This window comes from Aedes aegypti, chromosome 2, assembly GCF_002204515.2.
Source record: "Aedes aegypti strain LVP_AGWG chromosome 2, AaegL5.0 Primary Assembly, whole genome shotgun sequence".
NCBI classification, from domain to species: domain Eukaryota; kingdom Metazoa; phylum Arthropoda; class Insecta; order Diptera; family Culicidae; genus Aedes; species Aedes aegypti.
The window spans coordinates 191,422,661-191,442,012 of NC_035108.1; the positions used below are offsets into that span (position 1 = coordinate 191,422,661).

At 34.5% G+C, this 19,352-nt stretch overlaps 10 non-coding genes across 10 annotated transcripts; all 10 read right to left on the minus strand.

Moving 5' to 3' along the window:
- Positions 1-1,757: 1,757 nt before the first annotated feature.
- Trnam-cau lies at positions 1,758-1,830 on the minus strand. The gene has a single exon. It is a non-coding gene; the product is annotated as a tRNA-Met (tRNA).
- An 86-nt stretch (positions 1,831-1,916) lies between these two features.
- Trnam-cau lies at positions 1,917-1,988 on the minus strand. The gene has a single exon. It is a non-coding gene; the product is annotated as a tRNA-Met (tRNA).
- A 2,337-nt stretch (positions 1,989-4,325) lies between these two features.
- Positions 4,326-4,398, minus strand: Trnam-cau. Its single transcript has one exon. It is a non-coding gene; the product is annotated as a tRNA-Met (tRNA).
- An 85-nt stretch (positions 4,399-4,483) lies between these two features.
- On the minus strand, positions 4,484-4,555 carry Trnam-cau. The gene has a single exon. It is a non-coding gene; the product is annotated as a tRNA-Met (tRNA).
- A 7,991-nt stretch (positions 4,556-12,546) lies between these two features.
- Positions 12,547-12,619, minus strand: Trnam-cau. The gene has a single exon. It is a non-coding gene; the product is annotated as a tRNA-Met (tRNA).
- An 84-nt stretch (positions 12,620-12,703) lies between these two features.
- On the minus strand, positions 12,704-12,775 carry Trnam-cau. Its single transcript has one exon. It is a non-coding gene; the product is annotated as a tRNA-Met (tRNA).
- A 3,336-nt stretch (positions 12,776-16,111) lies between these two features.
- Trnam-cau lies at positions 16,112-16,184 on the minus strand. The gene has a single exon. It is a non-coding gene; the product is annotated as a tRNA-Met (tRNA).
- Positions 16,185-16,265: 81 nt separating this feature from the next.
- On the minus strand, positions 16,266-16,337 carry Trnam-cau. The gene has a single exon. It is a non-coding gene; the product is annotated as a tRNA-Met (tRNA).
- Positions 16,338-16,954: 617 nt separating this feature from the next.
- Trnam-cau lies at positions 16,955-17,027 on the minus strand. Its single transcript has one exon. It is a non-coding gene; the product is annotated as a tRNA-Met (tRNA).
- An 88-nt stretch (positions 17,028-17,115) lies between these two features.
- On the minus strand, positions 17,116-17,187 carry Trnam-cau. Its single transcript has one exon. It is a non-coding gene; the product is annotated as a tRNA-Met (tRNA).
- Positions 17,188-19,352: the final 2,165 nt, after the last annotated feature.

Below are 19,352 nucleotides of genomic sequence, written 5' to 3' on the forward strand. Positions count from 1 at the left end.
GCGATCATGTAACATTCAAGCATCTTTAGTTGAACATTAAACGTGATGCTGTAAAAAATACATGAATTTGGTTTACTTTTACTATATTCTTCTGTTTACACTACATTGAAATTTAATTATATTTTTCTGTGTAAGTGTTAACAGTAGTTCCCTATTTCGCCACCCTTGATAATTAAATTATTTTCAAATTTTAAATAATACTGCATGTTTAATTTTTTTTATAGTTTGATATTGAATTTATCCTAGTGTTGATTGAATATCAAACACTGTTTTTTACCTAAAGTTCAGCTATTGAGGGATCGGTATCAAAATTCTGAGTGTGTTGAGAGAGGAATTCAAAACATGATTATTCATTGCCCAAAAACACAGGCGAAATAAAGACTTCAACGTTCCTTCTAGTTGCCAAAAATTGTGTGACACATAAGATAATCTAATCTAAGCGCTTGCACAGCCAATATTGAAAAGCATCCTGGAAATACCTAAATATATTTATAAAATATATTTGGCACATAAGATAATATAGCAATATCTAGAATGCTGTGAAAAGTGTGATCTATCAAACTTTGGTAACTTTTGCAGTACCAAGGGACCAAAAACAGTACTAGAAATGGTTTCTATTCTGAACCCGACTACTATGTCTCTATTTGTCTCTGTAAAAACACTATAAACTTGGTAAGCAGTTCGAAAACGCGCATAATTTTATTTTGATTTCAAATTTATAAAATGTAACCAAAATTTTTGGGACACTGATTTGTATGAAGTGAGATTGACTATGAAAACAATAAAGCGTCATATCAGAGACAAATAGAGACATAGTAATCGGGTTCAGAATGGGTACCACTTCTAGAACTACATTTGGTACTTTGATACTGCAAAAAATACCCAAGTTTGACAGATTGCAGTACGCTTTTCACGGCACTCTAGATTTTGCTCTATCAGATTATATGCCATTGAACCTGGGGAAACTGGAAGGAACATGGAGGTCTTTATTTCGTCTTTGGTTTGATTGTAAAATTAGAAACGTTATCCATCACATCATACACTTCAGTTAAGTTTTCAATACTTCCCTTTGTCTTAAAACAAATTGATTTTGATACATATTTTCAAATGAAAAGGGATTGGATTAAGCTATCAATTCTTTGAGAGATAATGCAAGAGTTCCTGTGACAATTCTAATAAAAAAATTACTTTCAACCTACATCCATCTTGATGAACAAACTCAATCATAATAAAAACAGATCGCACAGAGTAAAACCACATCAGAAGCCTTTGAAAATGCTTCTGTTTCAACATGAAAAAAACATAATCGTAACCACAAAAGTGCGATACGTCTTTTTCGTGCTGCACATATTCATTTGTTATATGTGGTTATTAAATGCAACCGCTTTCCATAAATAGTTTCCAAGTGAGATGATATATTAAATTACAATATTTCTTGGATGCATATGCTCTTAATGTGGTTTCTGTGAAAATAAAAGTGGATGTTTTACTCGTACGAACGAACATCGAAGACATCAAGGCTAAAATCCTGAGAATGATTTGCATTAAATCGAACAATACGCTTATGTTAAATCTAACTAGTAAAGTTAAATTTGAAAATTTATTAAAATGATTGAATTATTTATAAATTTATACCAAAAACCTTGTGTCTTGCAACCTGTATTAGGCCAAAAGCTTAATACTTCAAAAGCTTTAAGTTGTTTTATTTTTGACAGACTACGCAGTTTGATATCAGCCAAACACTCCACAAAATTATATGCCCCGAGTGAGGATCGAACTCACGACCTTAAGATTATGAGACTTACGCGCTACCTACTGCGCCATCGAGGCGATGCGTTGTGGGTGATACAATTTCTTCATGTAAACTGAATCTTGTACCGGATTAAGAGTTTCATAAAAAAAAACTGATCTCATACTAGCAGAGCGTAGTTTCGATCTACGGACCTCTGGGTTATGGGCCCAGCACGCTTCCACTGCGCCACTCTGCTTAAATATGAAATTTGAATATGTAATTGCATTTTTTTTTAATTTTTTTTGGTCAACTTAAGGTTTTTTGAAAAAAACATTAACATTCAATATGATTTATTGTAATGGAACAGGAACTAAACAAATTCAAAAAAAATATCTTAATTTGACATATTTCTGAGCAAAGACGTTAATATATAGATAGAAAACGTTCTATCCTATCTATTCTATCCTTAGGTAGATAAAAACCATTCAAATTGTATGCGATTCAGGAGTGGTAAAAGTTTAAGCCTATTCGGTTGTTTTCTTGTCACTTCAAGTACGATTTTATGGGCTTATATGGGTCTGTATGTTGAGTAGAAGCATTAGCCGTAGAAGGCCAATATCGCGACTGTTTGTGTGACCAACATCTAGTTTGCCACGCTCTGACAGTCTGAGTACCGGGTCTATAAGTGTCAAATCAAGTTTTTCAACCATAATAAAACATTCTCTACAACATGGCACTAAACAAACAATCAAAAATATCAAGTGTAAGTATTAATAAAATAATTCTATTTTGTGATAACAGTGCTACTAGCATTCTATTACTTATATTTCTATTGTATGTTGTCACATTGATGTGAACTACAAAATTCATGACATTCGTAGATACTACCTCACAGCCTACGCGATTGATAAATACTGATATTTTTTTTGTCTTTGGGATGGTACACAAATGATGTCACGCTAAATTTCAACTTTTTCGACCCCCTCCCCCCCCCCTTTGTCACACTTTTTGTATGAGTCTTCCGAAAATTTTGTAAGGCTTGTCACGCTTGGCTCGACCCCCTCCCCCCCCCCCCCTTGGAGCGTGACGTAATTTGTGCATGACCCCTTTGCTGATATGATACTTTGCTGATATGATACCAACTCGGCGAGCCGATAAATGTACAACTCATGCTGAAAAAATCATTAAGTGTGCGTTGACAGAAAATGGAAGCAAAAATTTTCTGCAGCGTCAGTTTTTTGAAGTCCTATTTGAAGTTTTATTTTCTTTGAAGAAAAGTTTATGTACTCATTTTAAAATCTTCAAGTTAGTTCGTGTTGGTTTAAGTACGTTCATTTCGGGATGTGATGTGCCAACCGTGATACCCCCACTAGGGATTACCGCTATACGTTGGACTGTCAGCGCGCTCGTGTTTCCTCTTGAACGATTCCGCGACGACGGAACGTTTCAGCTGAACGTTGGATCCGGTGAGTTCGTTTCAATTGGGCCTTACATGGCCTGTGTTTTATTAAGGGCTATTGGTGATCGGGTTTGTTCCGATCACTCAGATCGGCAAGCTGCACAATCTGCGGTCAATTGCGCTTCTGAGCATTTCAAAAATTATGCGAGAGTTATACTTATGACTCAATGAGAATATATATCAAGGTGTGGAAGAAGAAGCAATGACTATGTATTAGTACGGAGAAAAAAAGTAAACACAAATAACTACGTCACTAATTTAATCGGCTTCTTATGGGAGCTCACTCGCTTGTAGTTGTGAAACATTTTGCATCGTACACGGATGTCACGCACACTAAATGTCATCTTTCACACCTCGGTATATATTCTCATTGCTTATGACTACTTCACTACTCTGGTGATCATAATAAAACTTGTTAAATGGAAAATGGGTTCTTGTTAGTCTACCGTGGGAATTTGGTAGAGCTGGTTGAAGCAGTTTTTACAATTTTGAACTACAAGATACTTTAATAACACTATATATGATATATTACTATATATTGGGTATTGGGGAGGGGTAGCATAAGGGAGTTAATTGAACTGTTGACTGGATGAAAGTGCGTGGGGTCGCCAGCCTTTTGTCATGAGAAAACAGCCTTAGTGTTGTCTTCCAAAGACACTACACGTTAATGCTTCCAGTGGGCTATTTGCCCTTTGAAGGAAGCACCACACTAGACAACGGACTAGCATGCAACGCCCAGTTCCAAAGGTATTCAAAGATATTAACTAGCCCTGCTACAACAAATCATCAGGTAGATCATTCCATCCCGGTATGATTCTGCAGCCATAGGTAATCCTTGCGCTGATGGTGGCTAAATAATCATCATCATCATCATCATCAACTCATGCTGAAAAAATCATCACTTGTTGCATAAATAACTATTTTTTTGATCGCAGTATGTAGTTGAAAAGAAACGTCAATCAATTCAAATGGAGATCACTGTAGAAAATTTCTTGAGCATTTCTTCCGCAGAAATTTTTACTTTTTTAGTGGAACAGCATACACACCTAGCTCAAATGTCAAATTTTCAAATTTGTGTGCAATATCAAATTCTGTTGTACATTTCCAACTATTTGACGTTGTTTTAAAATACTATGCCCCGAGTGAGGATCGAACTCACGACCTTAAGATTATGAGACTTACGCGCTACCTACTGCGCCATCGAGGCGATGCATTGTTAGGTGATACAATTCGTCCATGTAAGCTAAAACTCGCATCAGATTAAGAGTTTCATTAAAAAAATAATCACTCTCTAGCAGAGCGTAGTTTCGATCTACGGACCTCTGGGTTATGGGCCCAGCACGCTTCCACTGCGCCACTCTGCTTGTACGTTTTCAGAATTTAAATATTTGCATTTGTTTCATTAAATGTAATTAAGTTAACTTGAATTTTGTATGTTATTAACAGTAGGGTTTTGAATTATACTCAAACGCATTAGAGACACTTTTGACGTTGGTTTTTCATGTTAAGCAACTTTTTACGCATTAAATCATGATCAAGAAAAAAAATATATTCTAAGGGACCCAAACAAACCTCATATATAAATATAATATAAAATATTGATATCTGGGTATATATAAGTATCGTTTCATTTTTTCATTTTAAAAAAATCAAAGGATACGGTTTCCAAAAAAAATAACAACATTCATATATGATTATAAATATTAGTTGAAATAAAACATATAACAAAAATATAAAATAATAAATTGGAAAATTTCTGAGTAAACACATTGTATAAACGTGAGGAATTGTATCCTTCACTAGTCAAATAAAAACCAAATAAATTGCAACTAGGCTAGCGGCAAATTGAAATTGTTATTTTTTTTATTATAGTCGCTTTTCGCTATTGGCGAGTTTGTCTCTTAAGTTTGTTGGAAAAAAAAGTGAAAATTTAGAAATTTTCATTAACGCTGTTAGATGGCATATAAAACGTGTTGTATTAACTGAACAAATTATTATCCAGCTTTTAACGATCGCTATAAAACAACAAGGAGTTATTCACATTTGACATGTTTAGCCTACCAATTTTATAGCTGTGTCTCAGTAGGCAGTTATCTTGGTTTGTTGGTTCAAACGTCATGTTTTTTCACCGATTTAAAAGCCCAGACAACCATAATGTACGCATAATGAAATCACCTTGCTCACAGCCCATTCAGATTACCGACCCCAGTAAAATTTTACTTACTTTACGGATCTGTAGTATTACGGTCGTTAAATATTGTGAGAAAACTGATTGAACGGTGTGAAAAAAGACTGTCCGGGATTAAGTGCAAGTGATTTTAATTCCGGACATTACGAAATTACCCTATGTTTAACAGGTAAGATTATGAAATTAATATCTATACCAGAAGAAAACTTATGAAAAAGATTGTATAAGTGATAGAAGTGATCATAGAAATGTTTAAATATGCAGAAAAACAGTAAAAAATCATAATTTGTACAGTTTGATCCCCGAAGCACTCCCTTCAAAAAATCATAACGCAATTTTACTCATTTATCACATTTTGGAATTGTATATGACACCTGCAGACATTCAGTGCTCAAAAATAGGATAAAATAGCTCTAATCTGATGCAGTTTGTAATATTTAATTTCTTATGTTCTATGTTAATGTATATGTCCGGATACTGATTCAACGGTGTCCGGATTTTAAGGCATGACTTACATCGTGTGTCCGGATTTAAGGACAAGACATGCTCCAATGTTTCAACGATTTTCATGATAAAATTGTATCTTTTATGAGAAAACTCGTCATTTCAACCAAAATAAGGGTTGAAACTATATGTTAAATAAAAAAGTTTTAATTAGATCCCAAGAAAACTAACTTCAATTAGAGGTTAAACATTCGTCTCTGCTTAAGCGTCCGGGTATTGATGCAGCACGGTATACCAAAATATGTTTTGATTGATGGAAATTACTGACTTAGTCAGTAAAACTGTAGAGCGTTTTTACTGGCTTTCCAGTTTCCCATGTTTCACGCTCTGCTCCTACGGATTCTGTTTTTTGTTTAATTCAATACAAAAATAAAAACCCAACCGACATGGAAATGTCCTTTATTAAGCATTTTTCGTGAGAATAAACATCTACGGTGTCCTCATATCTCAGTGGAGTAATCGAAAAATGTGTGACCTCTTGTATGGAAACCAACAGAATTCACCAACGTGAGTAGTTAAAATCGTGCTGAGCATTTTTGGTTGCTTAAATTGGTTGAGTTTGTCAATACATTTCGCCTACTTACCACGAGGAAGCGCAAAATAGGTGCAGAATAACTTTGGTTGTCAAAGACGTGTCTCCTGGCGCCGGATGATTCTCCAGCAGGAGATTCTCATTTGACCCATTCCCGCATGCGCATCAGTTTGTTTTGATTTGATTTTGACGACAAGTCAGTAATTGTAATTACTGACTTTTCGGCCTGTTCGGTAATGTTGCGAAATTGGGTCTGACAGCTACCGTAGTTCAGTAAAAAGTAAAAATTATTATTGATTCAATCAAAAAGCTGAAAGTTCAGTATTTTTATGATTTACAATTCGTATCCGGTATACTAAATTATCGAACAAGCAAATCGTCATTGAGTGCACACTTTAAGTTTAATAATAGAAGTTTACGTAACAAGTTGCAGAATGACGATTTTTACAGCACGAGTCGTACATTTGTCCAACGAGGCTTGCCGAGTTGGATAACTACGACGAGTGCTGTAAAAATCGAGTTCTGCAACGAGTTGCGTACAACATTTTTTGCAATTTCGTAGAACACCACTGGAGGGTATCAGAAATAACATCTGGATGCTTGCACCACCGTAATGAGTCATTACGCAACTCAAAACAGTTGCGTAATGAGAAAGCGTTGCGTAATGAACCATTACAGCACTGGTTTCAGTTAAGCAATGACTATTCCCGCACTGCATACTTCAGTGTAGGAAAGTAGGCCGTTCCATGACAGATTGGCGTGATGAAAAACAGCCTATTACGATGAGAAATTGCAAAAAATATAATTAAATACAGAAGTCTATAACAGTTTTTTGAGGATGAAATTTGTTACGTCGGTAAGAGACAACTTATAACAATATTAGCTCAAAGGTTTTGAGCGAAACAGAGCCGCTTATCATACTTATACTTATATTTCGAAAATATGTTTAAGTCTCCAATGACCCAGGTGTGAACCCATTTTATTATTTGATATAGACGAATGCTGGAGACAAGGTCTGTGAACAATCTCACCCCATTGTTGATGTTTTAGAAGCTTTCATCACAAAGATATTGATCTATTTGACCGTATAATAATATTTAAAGGTATGCTTCTAAGTTTTCTCTGGTAAGGTGAAGGAACAGATAAAACTCATGTCCAAAGCGATAAACTGAGTCCAAACAGATTAAACAATACAAATAATAAATAACATTTATGTTTGGTTCACTTATAAAAAACTAATATAAAACATGATATGACGATTTTCGCATTTTTTATTGGCCATACTGTGCTTGTAGGATGATCCGGCGCCAAGAGACACGTCTATGGCAACCAATCTTTTCCTGCACCTATTTTGCGCTTTCTCGTGGTAAGTAGTCGAAATTTAGTGACAAACTCAACTATTTTCATCAACCGAAAAAGGCTCAGCACGATTTGAACTGCTTACGTTGGTAAATTCGGTTGGTTTCCATACAAGAGGTAAATTCATCTGCATCATTGAGTTTGCCTCTTGTATGCAAACCAACCAAATAATAATGGTTTTATCACACATTTTTCAATTACTTCCGATAAGATACGAGCATACCGTAGATGCTTATTCTCACGAAAAATGCTTAATAAGGGACATGTCCATGTCGATTGGGTTTTTATTAGTATTGATTTTTGTAAAAAAAAATCTGGAGGAGCAAAGGGTGAAGCATGGGAAACTGGAAAGCCAGTAAAAACACTTAACAATTTTACTGACTAAGTCAGTAATTTCCATCAATCAAACATACTTTGGTTTACTGAGTTTTTTTTTTGGTAATCGTAAAATTTACCGAAAAATCCGTTGTTCCAAAACCAAATAAAGATAAATAATTAAGGGGTAATTTGCTTGGTAAGCATATGGAATGTTTGATTTCACGGATGTACTGAAATTCGTTTCGAAAAATTCAAGATACTTATTTTTGTGCACAAACTTGAGCTGCTATAAAAAATTTCCATAAGGACTGTTCATTTTATAAAGTGGACACTTTGTTTTTGCTATATCTTTTTTATTTATTGATAAAATCGTAATCGGTTTTCTGTGCATCGTTCAACTATTATTCTACAATACTATTAAAATTAGAAAATGCTTTTGGTTGAAGAACTAAATAATTTTTCCAAAAACTCCTAAGAAAAGCTGTTCGTCAAAGTTTAACATTATTTTTCGCAAAACAAAAATTCTAATTTTTATGAACATATTGTATGTTTGTATCCTTTACTATTCTACAAAAGGTATAGCTTTAAAGAAAATCAACTGTATTCCACCATTCTCTGACATTAAGTAACATTAGTGATGCACCCATTTATGGCCAAATTTTCTGATACACCATCCTTTCACTCCCAGCAAAAGAGGAAAGTAAAAAGCGTGTTCAAAACTGGTCTGGTTTACTAAATAAACTATATTTGTGCAAACGAGAGCCAAATCGTGCGTTTAAACCACAGTCCTAAGTACAAATTTTACTGTTTATGGTAGTTTTACTAAAAAGTCTCATTCTTTTAAAATCGTGTACGCATATTTATCGATCTGCAGCAAATTGAAAATGGTTTTCTCCGAAAATTTCAATTGGTAATCTCAGAATAACATATTACAAAAATAATAGGTGCCAAATGAACGATTTTATTACAGCAGTGTTGCCAATTTTGATGATTGTCAATGTACTTTGAAAGGTCTTCTAAGAATAAAGCAATTGTGTATCTATTGTGCTTTAAATGTCACCTGGGGACTTAATAAGTAACTCTATGAAGGCGTAAGTCATTTTTCATATTAATACTATATTAGGACTTCCGTCAGGACGTACTTTTAACCAAAAAATTCTACTCATACCGATCTCCTTCAATTTTAAAATGGTTTTCTCTAAAAATATAGGGGGAAAATGATGTTATTATATCGGTAAAATTGTTGTTCCAAAAATAACTTGATTTTTTCCATCAGGCTTCTAGTTGATGATACTTTCGAAGAACAAGCCCTTTTTGAAAATAAAAAATATAAATTGTCGAATTTTCCAGCCAATTTCTAACAATCATTGATTTTGATAACCTCCAAAAACCGACCGTTCTAATCGTTGTTCCTTATTCGTGTGAAATTCAATTAATTTTGGAGAATTTTTATTATCACAACATTGTACAATACTAGTCAAACAATGTGCAGAAAACCGATTGAAATTTCATTGATAAATGAAAAAGATACAGCATGCACAAGGTGTCCACTTTATAAAATGAACAGTCCTTATGATCATAGTGGGATTTAAATCACATTTAAATTGAGTTTAAAATAATAATAATGAGGGAATCTGAGGTAATATACAGCCTTGAGGCAAAACCATCCACGATGCCCTTCAGAGTATTTACAAAACAAAAGGATAGATTCATCGTCAAGGGCTGACAGTAGAAATTTCAGACATATGATTACACAAAATAAACGTTTACAAGAAGGTATAAATTTTTACAAAGAATTCATATGAACTCCGAAAACACGTTTTTCCACGGGGCTGCATATTACCCCAGGTAATCCTATTGTTTTCCTGTTCTTTTACACATTAACCCTTCCCATTCTCAAGAGCTCCATTCATATTTGACGAACTTGAGATTAATCGATTCAGATGGCTACTATGCAATAGTTACTAGAATATGAATCTTGACTCACCAAATGTATCCAAAAGTCAACTAACTATTTCTCTAGCAAAACTATTGATAAAAAAGATGGTAGGTCATTTGGCATAAAGTCGTTTGGCATAAATCCGTTTGGCATAAAGTTGTTTGTCATAGAGATGTTTGGCAAAAATCGACTTTATGATTGGTATAATGGTCATTTGACATAAATTCATTCGGCATAACACCCGTTGGGCATTTTGAGTCTGAAACTAACGATTTATTGAGGTGACATTCGAATCCCACCGACACACATTGGTCCAGATTTTCAAATACCTTGCTGGCAAATATCCCATTTCCAAACTTAGTATTTAGTTGAAAATCAAAGTCAAACATGCATCTACTACATCAAATAGTTGAGAATACGTACAAAAAGTTAAAAAAAAGCATGTTTTTCTTCTTGTTCAGACGTGAAATAGGTGCACATGTCCAAAAACCTAAATTTTTGCTTCAAAACTCACTTAATCAATTTTTACTAAAACCCGTGTAAATTTGGGTTGAGGCATTTTTTTCTGGTCGATAACTCATTCTCATATAGATTTAGCATCTTCGAATGTAAATTTATATTCAAGTGTCGTCTTATTAATCTTATTAAATTTATGCTTATTGCTGTAGGTAGCTCAAATATTTAAAGAAGAGCATCTTTATACCATACAAATCGCTCCCCGCCACTCCCCGCGGAGATATCTTAGTCAAACACGCGTTTAAGACAAAACAATCGATTGAAGAAGATTTTTCTTGCCTAGGTTTGCCTAAACAATAGTTGTTTGAAAAAGTTGAGAGCCGAAAAACGTATGAAAAACAGCAGTTTTGTTAGAATTTTGCTCTATGGCAACCAAAATGGTTATTCAACAATACCATGCTCTTGATTAAACTCATTGATTATCGACAGTGGAGAAAATATTGCAAATAGTGTATAATTATTTACGCAGAGATTTCCTTTCTTTCAAATATAAATCATTCTATTGAGTCGCACTATCGGAATAAATTTTGGCACTGAAGCTTTAGATATTTATCACAAATTTCTCTGTTCTTTCAAATGATGGTTGTTCTGTTTAAATACGATGTAACAACAATTATAATTATTTGAACTATTAGTTTAAATTACAAGAAGTTTCACATTATTTTAAACATAAGCTTTTCTTTGGAGCTAAAATGCTCCAATAATTATTGGATTTGAAGCTGATATTGATCTTCCTGCTGAATTAGGGGGACAAACGAAAATATTTGCTTGATTATTTTTTCCTAGCCTTGTTGTTAGAATAATCATTGCTCTGAATCGTTTTAAAATTTCAACACCTTTTTTTAAATAAATACTGGATTTTGTTTTGAGATATTTTTGTAAATTATTATTTCAATTACAAATTTTCCCATATTTTGAAAATAGACAGTTCATCTTCCAAAATTAAAATTCATATTGAATCGCTTGAAAATTTTGCCAGGAATATTTACTTTGAAGAATGTTTAGTTCGTTCAAATTATGTTGTGTAAAGATTTTTTGGCATTAAAACTTTTAACATTTTAAACAAAAACATCTGCTTTCATTTGGAAGCTATTTTTGAATCATGTTGCAATAATAGGTTTTTGATCAGAGCTTTCAATGTAATATAAAAATTCCCTTCTTTTACTAAGTTTGTCCTCATCAAGTGTTAGGTACTTTTATAAAATTATGCTTTTTAATAATCACTGCAAACCTGTACGTGAATATTTCAGTCTTACATAAACTTGCTCTCATAAAATTGTTTTCTGTGAAAATGTGATGTTGCAACAATTCTTGCCAACCACTTTTGATAGTTTAATTGAAAACTCTACTCAGGATTACTTGTTTTTAATTATCGTATTTCAAACTTTTTTCAGTGTGGTAAGTTAAAACATTACAATATAAACGCAACCTATATTGCGTTTGGCATTTATTGTTCCTATTTTGTGCTATAGTCTGCGATGAAATAGTCAGAAATGTTTGCTATGGCTTGGCGGTGCCAATCTTGGTAAAAAGTTTAGAACAATGCCGATTTTCCAAAAAAAAAAATCAGTGTTTTTCAAAGGTGCGGAAAAAAACACTTATTATTGATTGAATCTCCTCATTTGAAATCACTCATTATGCCAAACGACCATTATACCAAACGACATTATGTCAAACGGGGTACAATCATAAAGAACATAATTTACTATTGAAAAACAATTTCAAAACATAAACTGATATCAAAAAATTTAGCCCATTTGCAACATTTTTATAAAAAAGGCTTTTTTCGCAAAACATAATAAACCCATTTTATCGGGGTTTTGGTTATGGGAATGAAAGGGTTTAACTATTTTTTTGTGATACAAATCTTATCTTCCAGGATACATATTTTTTGACATTTTGTCACACATCACATGTCAAGTTTTCAAATTTGTAAGGACACTCAATACCAAAACTCACTCGTACGTTTCCTACAATTTGAAGCTAATTTAAAATACTATGCCCCGAGTGAGGATCGAACTCACGACCTTAAGATTATGAGACTTACGCGCTACCTCCTGCGCCATCGAGGCTTGGTATAAGTACTATTTCGGTTTGTATAGCGTAGCAACTTACCGACATTGCAGACATTTAGAAAAAAAGTAATCATTCCAGATTAGCAGAGCGTAGTTTCGATCTACGGACCTCTGGGTTATGGGCCCAGCACGCTTCCACTGCGCCACTCTGCTTATTGTTCAGTAAAGGTTAGATAAGTGTTTTTTTTTTCTTGAATTTGAAAAGGTAAGCTTCAATTTTTTTTCAAACGCATCCAATAAATACAGAAAATAATTTCATTTAATATCGAAAAATATTTAGGATTGATTTGTATATAGGCATCTACATCTGCAAACTATATCGTTTTCTGATAAATGTCTGGTCAGTTTCAAAAACATTGGAACCAGGGCAGGCAATCGTCAGATTCGTCACAGTGCGATGACGAAATAAAAAAAGACATCGTCATCCAGTATAATAACTCTGGCAGGTCGTCGTCTCTTCATCGACGAAAGAATGCACGACTAACTTCAATACAAAATCGTCAACGAGCAAATTTTTCTTCATCCCGCTTGCTACCATTACTCACAAGAAGAAGACGTTTACTGTATATTCGCTTGCTTCGCACCAACCAACGAATGCCATCACATAATTGCTTGTATTGGCAAATGAACCCGCTTCCCTCATGATTCTAAAATAGCTTGGTTGGTAAGCGCGTGGTGTTGACGATTTGGAGATCGTTTGTTCGATTCCAGTCGTGTTTTGTTATTTTCTTTTTGTTTTATTTTTTCAAAAAATGCTCTCAATCTGTCGAAGACACGATTCATATTTTTAGTCGGCTCAGTGCTCCCGAACGAGGATTCGCCCGTAACGAAGGAATCGTATTTGTTCGTCATGACCCCGAGCCTCTGCGCCGGATCTCTGCGGCAAATCGTCATCCGACGCTACTTGAGTGACGATGACGATGCTTCTTTTAGTTTCGTCGCCGACTTTTTCCATTTGAAGGTGACGATTGTCTGCCCTGATTGGAACTTTATTAAAGCTCAGTGCTCATGATCAATATTGGGTCGAAAAGTATCACAATATGCTTTTCCATGCAGAAAGCATGCTGATACCCGCATAGAAAAATACAATTCGGCATACTTTCCGCACAGTATATTTCTTGTATCTGTTGATGTTAGTGTATCACAAACAGTTGGTTGTATGTTAAACAATATGAATCTAAAAGATTTTTACCATAAAAACCGATTAGATTAATGTAATACAAATTGTGACAATACACTGAATGGTCTTTAATATGTTGAAATATATGAGAATGAAAAATCCTTAGAAATAGTAGCAATGTATGATCACCCTCTGCCAAATGATTCATGCATATTTTTAGGCAAAACAAATACACATGTATATTTTACTATATATTACCATTTTTAAACTGTTTGGTAAATAGGAACACGAATCGGTATTTGTGCGATGAATTTCTACACGTCCATAACTTACATGCTGAATAATTTTCACGCAACAATAAACCCAACATAAAACATTATTGTGTCTTATTACACAACTTCATTTAAATATTATTTTGGTTCATATACACAAATTCAAAAGAATTTATTATATATTGTGGTGGAGAAACGCGAAAAAAATGTGTATGTTGTATGAAACAAATTCTGTCGCATAGCATTTTTTAGCGTGTTTGTATCCGCACGCCCAATCTGACTGTCACCGAAGTCTAAAAAAAAAAAATAACAGAAATTCATAAGTTAGAGAAAACAGGTGAAAACCTAGGACGTAAAAACTTTTAACGTGATCCTGTTAACCGGTTTGCTTGTGCAATTACAAATTATTGATTGACGACAATAAGTGGAACTCGCCACCCCTGCTGCCTCCAATAGCAAGCTTTGGATTTCCTGCGGAGCGGATGGGACTGCAAATTGGAATATGATGGCCGGATCCGGAGCAACCGAACTCATCTTCGCTGCCTCCTTTACGTGCAACAAATTAGGTAGGTAAAGCTACAAACAATTATGATCAAGACTCGACGTTTTTGTTCACCGTTGTGTTCCTTTAGTATCCTGTAGGTTGTACTGGTCATCCCTCATAAAATCGTGGCAGTAAGAACGCGTATCTGAAGTGAGAAGTCGTGAAGCTACTGGGATTTAACGGATTTAATCCATCAACAGAAATGTCGACGGCGGCCCATACAGTGCAACCTTCGTAAGTCGATATTTATAGGGATCATCGGAAAATTGTGTGGAGAAAAAAAACAATAAAATTTATTAATGAATAAAAATAATTTACCTTTTGATAATGCAACACAATTGTTATTTTTTGTTTCTAATAAAAGCAAAGAACTGTACAATATAGGATAAGAATACCATACTGCACCGTAAATTAACAATTCAACAAACATTTTTTGTTCTCTTTGTAATTTTATAGTTCAACTATTTTTGGACTGTTTCTTTTATTGTGAATTAGGCAAAAAATGGATAGTATGTCAACTGTTTTGTAAATTGTAAACGAAAAATATTGTTCGGGAAAATCAGAGCTTTTTTATGGTTACATAACTTAACCGCCTATTCCCCACATTGTTATTTTCCCAAATACAATTTATGGAACGGTCAAAACCGTTCCCGGTACGGTGGGTTTATTGTTAATTTTAATGTTAAATGAAACTGTTATGGTATTGTCTCATATGGTTGTGTATAGTACAGGAAACAGTACAGATATAGTTCACGGGTATGCGGGTACTTTTGCAGCTATGTCAGTGATAAACCAAGTGATTTTCTTTATTTTGGATTCGTGAAATGAACTAGCAACAATCATCAATGTCGCGAACACATTTTTATGACGGTCTACTACGCCTTAAGAATCTCCAAAAACAAAAATGATCCAGACGATGAAAAAATTATGAATATTCTATTTTTTTTAGTTAAACAAATTCTAGAAAGTAGACCTTTAAAGGATTCAAAATGAATTATCGCGCTGTTCTCACAAAATCGAACAGCACACTTTGAAAGTGTGACGGCAAAGTGCAACCTTGCGATCTGACAGCATTTTGACAAAAAGAAATGTCATGAAAATCCACGTGCTACCAATTTTGCCTTTGTCTTTCACTGTTTTGTTTTGGTTTTGGTCTTCCAGCACCACCAAAGGGTGACCAAGGTTGTGATCTTTTTCATTACTTTCATTAAAAAAGTATGTTTTTCAATGAATTTGTTAAATGATTATCGGCAACCACGTTCAACTAGGAAATAAGTGTGATCAACGAAGTGCAAAGCAACCTGCAATATAAAGATGATATCAAATGTAGTGTTTAACACTAATGAATGCCATAGGAAACATATCGTTTTTTTTTATTTGATCTAATGGTAAATTAAATAAAATTGTTGCAATCTTCTTCTATTGTCAACATAAATGCTTAGCAAAATAAGTTTGTTAATTTGGGTCGAGCTTGTTATATGTGTTTTTCCTTTTCATTATATTTATCTTTATCTAGCTTTTTACTTCATACTTCACTGAACTTTAAAATACTATGCCCCGAGTGAGGATCGAACTCACGACCTTAAGATTATGAGACTTACGCGCTACCTACTGCGCCATCGAGGCTTGATAAACAGTTATAATTGTGTTCGGGTAACTCAGCGACTTACCGACATTACAGAATGATATGAAAAAAAAATTCCAGATTAGCAGAGCGTAGTTTCGATCTACGGACCTCTGGGTTATGGGCCCAGCACGCTTCCACTGCGCCACTCTGCTTGTTGTTGTTTAAGTGTTGGCTAAGAGTTTCGTATTTTTTTTCTAAAAATAGTAAATTACTATTCTACCTGCTATACGAACAAAAACTATGGCATGAAGAAAATATATGTGTTTTAATAGACACATATGGTTGATTTATATTTTGAAATCTTTATCTGTGAACACAACATTTTAATCTAAGTGTTAGATAATTCGACATTTATTCTTCGTTTTGGGTTTATCAGCGATGAATTTTCGTAATAATTCTTGCTCATGAAATATGAAGCAACAAATTATAAATGATTAGAAAAGTGAATCGGTTCTCTGCAATAATGAGATAAGAGCAACGAAGAGAATCGATCATCGCAGAAAGCGCAATTGAGAAATCAATGTCGAATTTTTAACACGTTTTTAAAAAGTTTTTTAGAACATGCAATACTAAACAAATCTTATTATCATCATTATTATCTTTATTTACGATATATGCATTCCGAGGCTGGCTCATCTCAGATTAACAAACCTTGTCAAATTAGAACTAACAAGCATGGTTCAATATTGTTGCGCGTGTGATTTTAATTTCCTTCTTTAATCATTTTCTGATAAATAATCTTGAATTGCAAAGTAGTATTAAAATAGTCTGCCCCGAGTGAGGATCGAACTCACGACCTTAAGATTATGAGACTTACGCGCTACCTACTGCGCCATCGAGGCTTGATAAGCTACTGGTAATCAGCTCCCAACTAGCATGTCCAACAACTGAACTTCAAATGCCAATAAAAATAGGCAATAAAATTTTAGATAGCAGAGCGTAGTTTCGATCTACGGACCTCTGGGTTATGGGCCCAGCACGCTTCCACTGCGCCACTCTGCTTCACATGTTTTAAAGGCACCACTGAATCAATTTTGCTATTTTTAGTTTCGCACCAAACATTGTACGTCTTTCCTATATGACATGTCGTCATCCTAGTACCGAACACCGGCAAACGTAGACAATGTAAAGCGTGCTCGGCTAAAGATTTCCGTTCCCTAAAAGTGAGAACGAGAAACAGCCAACAAACCGATAAGCATTAGCCTGGGACACCGTTATAAGAAAAATTTAGATTCTCGCTCCAGTCCACTTTTTGGATTGCATTTAGGTCCCATAAAAACTGTGCAAAATTTCAGCTCGATCGGAGAAACTATATTTTAGCGCCAGCCATTCAAAGTTTGTATGGGATTTACTATGGGAAATCTTACTTTTACAAAGAAAAATCGCCAGAGGTCGCCCATTGATCTCTATAAAAATTCTGAACACAGATCTTGATAGGTATTTCTACGATGAACAACATTGCCGAAGACCACAATGCAATCCGATGCTTGTGAAAAAAGTTATTAAGCAAAGCGTATTCGGAAATTTTGCCTGATTTTGTTATTATTGTTATTCCTTTACGTGTTAATCAACGCCGCCCTGCCAATAGGTTTTCATTGAATAACTTTTTTCACAAGTGTCGGATTGTTTCGCGGTCTTCGGCAATATTCTTCATCGTAAAAATACCTATCGAGGCCTATGTTCAGAATTTTTATAGAGGTCAATGGGCAACCTCTGGCGATTTTTCTTTGTAAAAGTAAGTTTTTCCATAGTAAATCCCATACAAACTTTGAACGGCTGGCGCTAAAATATAGTTTGTCCGATCAAGCTGAAATTTTGCACAGTTGTTATGGGACCTAAATGCAATCCAAAAAGTGGACTGGAGCGAGAATCTAAATTTTGTCCCACACTAATAAGCATATGCGGTAGACGCTATGACGAGCGAAAAGATTGCTGACTAAGGGGAGCTATAGATAGGTAGAAGGCACGGCGTTTTAGGGGTAGTCCAATAATTATGTAATAAATATGTTGTGGTTTTCCGACCCCCTTCACCATGGTAGGACATTTTTAATTGAAAATTCGAATGTTTTGTCTGATGCGCTAAAAAAAACTCCCTTACGTAATTATTGGACGGCCTCTTCGTAGAGACAGAACACATTGAAAAAGGCGCTAATCAACTCGTGCGCGACCGCAAGATTTCGATAAGAAACCACGTGTATGTATCTGAAAGATCATTCACGCGTTAATGTTGTCCGAAGTGAACCAGAATGCGAAAATAATTTTTGTTTTATAGGTAAGGGAGAGCTAGCTTATCATTACCTTTTGCCATCAGTAGGGGAACATGGGACAAATGTGTCACCTCCAGTTTTACATAGTTCAAATTTTTAGTCCTGAATAAGTAGAAATGAAGCTCTATTAATTGTTTGTGTGAATTTTATATAATAAAAAACATGTTTACTTCGAAGAATTTAATACATGTTTTTCTATAGCGAACGCAAATATTGCAAAATGAATGTAATGATGTCCCTTACGCGATGTTCCGCGTCTCGACATTGAGTTAGAAAACCATAGTAAGAGTTGGTTTTCATGGCTACCTCGATGGTTCCTTAGATCGAATAGAATCAAAAATTATTACTTTAAAGCTCTTTAAAGCAGGCCTGCCCAACGTACGGCACGCGGGCCGCATCCGGCCCGCGAGCCCATTTTGTGCGGCCCAGGTTTGAAGATTATTCTCGTATTTGGTCCTTTCACTCCATCAACTTGATTTTAATTCTCTTTCTAGCTTGGAACTAATATCTCAACTATTTAAAAAACTTCTGAAACATATAACTTTTTGAATTATTAATTATTTTCATATATTTCATATTCTTTAACATGTCTTGTACATTTTGCAACTAAATTTTAGACACTGCCGATTGGTGTTTGAATAACGGGTAAAATTGTGCTGCAGATTCAAAAGATCATTGTGAGGTTTATTATGAGAAAAAAAATCAAATTTGAGAGATTAATCTTACAAGACGCTTATTCACTGAATCATAGAGTTTCTAACTCCTTGGAGTAAAACACGCAGTTTCTCTTGAAGGATTATAAAAAACAGGCTATTCACAAAAATTTGGACAGGATTCGCCATGAATTGTGGATACATTTTCCACGAGTAACATGGGTAAGATTCTAACAAGATGTTCAAC